The following is a 3,034-nucleotide window of genomic DNA, read 5'->3' on the forward strand; positions in this document are numbered from 1 at the left end:
GCTCAAAAAAGGATACCTACCATAACTAAATTATACACAAATTTAATTAAAGATACCTATAGAAAATCTTGTACTACTACTTCCATTAAATATATTTTCATTTATAATTCTAATTTTTAATATTGTCTTAAAATTGTCAAGTGGCTTCATTTTAGCTTGCCACTTGGCTTAACCACATATTTCACTACTCTTCTTTTAATATAATATAGATATATTGGTTGGATTTTATTTTGTGATACAATTTCTTAAATTGGTGACATAAGATAAGATACATATGGAAAACACGTGCCCGACGACTGATAGTTAAAAATATGCATGAAAGAGAATGCAGAAATAACACCAAAGAAACATTTGCTACGACGACGAAGCATTGAACACTTGGGGGTGTGTTTTATATGAATGAAAATGTTTTCTAATATTTTTCATGTTTAGTTGGTTTAAATATTTTGGAAAATCATGACTCATTTTCTCCAATTGGAGGAACATGACTTCCCTGTCAAAATAAGAAAAAATATTTTCTAAAACTCTTTCTCAATTTTTCCCGCCTTATTTCCTACCTCACCCTACCTCATTCTTCATTACCCATCCCCACCCCACCCGACGCCCACCCCCACAACCACCCCTCTCTCCCCCAATATCGCCATCATTACTTCGACCCCTAGACCCTTACCGATTACCCTCTTTGCCTTTATCTATTTTCATATAGTGTTTGCCTAAATTATATCTCAAAAATATTTTCTACGCTACCTTACCAAGCACCGAAAAAATAAAAAACTCAATTATTTTTAGGTAAATCCAAGGAAAATATTTTCCATAATACTAAACACACTCAATTTTAAAAACAGAAAGAATATTATATGTACATAATTATTTTCTAGGAAAAAAAAACGAACATAGACAGTGGAAGTCCATACTTTATTATATCCTTATTCTTTCACACCTAGTTTAATGATCTAAAACAATAAGCAATAAAATGCGGTGACAAATCATGATTGGTGCAACAGTGGCTAAATAATCATGTCGAAATTTCAAAAAAGTCATCATCCTCGAGCATGTTAACCCATGCCTCTATTCCCTCCCCACATTTTGTACCCATAAAGATGACCACATTCTTAAAAGGAAAAGTTGTAGTACATACCCATACTGGCTTTCCCCATCCAAAATCCACTTCATACACAGGAAATCTACACCAACTGCTAAAATTATAAAACTCAACTTCCTCCTTCGAGAATAGCTCTGCAAATTTACTTATATGTTTCAAAAACTCTTCCCCGTTTTGTAATATCTCAGTATAGTCACTGTTAATTTTTTTATTGCACTTCTCAAGTGGTATAACAAATCATCAATTCCGAATATTTCTTCACTTTTTGGACTTAAGAATGCTGGTGCAGTTGTCCAAAGGTTCCCAAAGGAGTTGTCTGATAGGGTTGGATTCATTCGCGATCTTATATTCACTGCATGCACCGCGGCAAACATCTTTGTAGAGTCTCTGTTCAACTTTGAAACTTTCATTAAGTTCTTCCATAAAAAGGCCGAGAGAGCTTCCACGCGAGTGGGATCCTTCACTTGTGATCCTGAAGCCGACTTCTTGATTGCATCAAGCTTTTCCTTATTAAAAACAAATCTTCTTGACAGAAATTTATCGTTCTTTATCCCGATAGATGGTTTGAAACTTGACTTAGACAAGTCTAATGGCGGAAAAATACTTGACATGTTAAAATTAGGTTGCGCAATTCCAGTGTGATTTCCCCGAGCAATGGCTGCCCATGCATTGATGAACGTTACTATAGACGAACCGTCACCAACTTTGTGAGACATGCACACACCAATGGCAATTCCTCCACAATTAAATATATTAACTTGGACTGCTAGAAGAACATCATTATTCTCTACCTCACTTGCTTCTCTTGGGAGAAATTCTCTTACTTCTTCCGTTTTTGGAGTTTCTATAACTTGTGAAAGGTAACCATGAACTTGAGCTTCAATAAACTCGGCTCCAGCATCATTGCAATCAATAAAATTATTATCATTGAACCTTCCGGCCAATGGGTAGAATCGCGTTAAAGCATCGGATAGAGATTTCTTCAGGATCTGTATATTTCTTGAACGATTGATATTTCCAAGTTCATCTTGGTAGAAGAAAATTAGAGGGATGAAAACTGGGGGTGAAATTTGATCGAGAAGTGATAGTTTGTGGGTTTTAAGGGTACAAGTTGTTGGAGATGATGGTTTGATCATTTCTTTGGATATGATCTCCACTTTGGCTGCCATCTCTTATGCTTTTATGATTCTTTCAAGAATAGTTTGTTCTACTTGGAAATGCAGGCTACCACACAAATAAAGAGTGCTTTCATAGTGATATATATAGAAATATATTGTGGGTGCTAGGCTTGATGTCAAGATATCCAAATTTACCAAACATATTTAACTAAGTTGAATATTAACCAAAGGAAATAAAGCACATATCAGCTTTTCTTTGAATTATTCTAGCTTTAATATTATTGTCAAAATAAGAGTAATCTTGATACTGTTTGACAACCAACTATTAATTTCACTATCAATGGAAGGTGGAAGAAATAAAAAACATTTATCATATGTCCATGATTACGGATTAGGCCTTTCATCACTAGCTACATTTACAATAGTTGATTCGATAAATACATGATCATAGAAGCTCCACTTGTCATGTTTCCACAAGAATACAGTAATACTACTACTACAACAACAAACAGTAATTATACCTCAATCCCGACTATGTTGGTGGAAGATCCATGGAAGCACAAAGGAGTGGTGGCATCTTAGAGGACTCTAGAGAGTCCTAGGAAGCTGCCTAGGTTGGCCAAAGGGGCTGTCATACAAGCTACAAGAAGCTAGCATTCAATAGAAGGTTCTAGAATGGCCTAGCGTGGCCATGCCCTTGGGCAATAGGGGCTGCCCAATGCCCCACCTACTTAGGGGCCTATTCCACCGACTTTAAGGCTTCAAGAACTCTCCTATAAAAATAAGGTTGGGTAAAAAATATGAATCCTCATTC

At 35.8% G+C, this 3,034-nt stretch overlaps 1 pseudogene; it reads right to left on the reverse strand.

Annotated features, from left to right (window-relative positions):
• Positions 1-807: 807 nt before the first annotated feature.
• On the reverse strand, positions 808-2,447 carry LOC107765976 (stemmadenine O-acetyltransferase-like; annotated as a pseudogene).
• Positions 2,448-3,034: the final 587 nt, after the last annotated feature.

The sequence above is a fragment of the Nicotiana tabacum genome, chromosome 20, assembly GCF_000715075.1.
Source record: "Nicotiana tabacum cultivar K326 chromosome 20, ASM71507v2, whole genome shotgun sequence".
In the NCBI taxonomy this organism is placed as follows: domain Eukaryota; kingdom Viridiplantae; phylum Streptophyta; class Magnoliopsida; order Solanales; family Solanaceae; genus Nicotiana; species Nicotiana tabacum.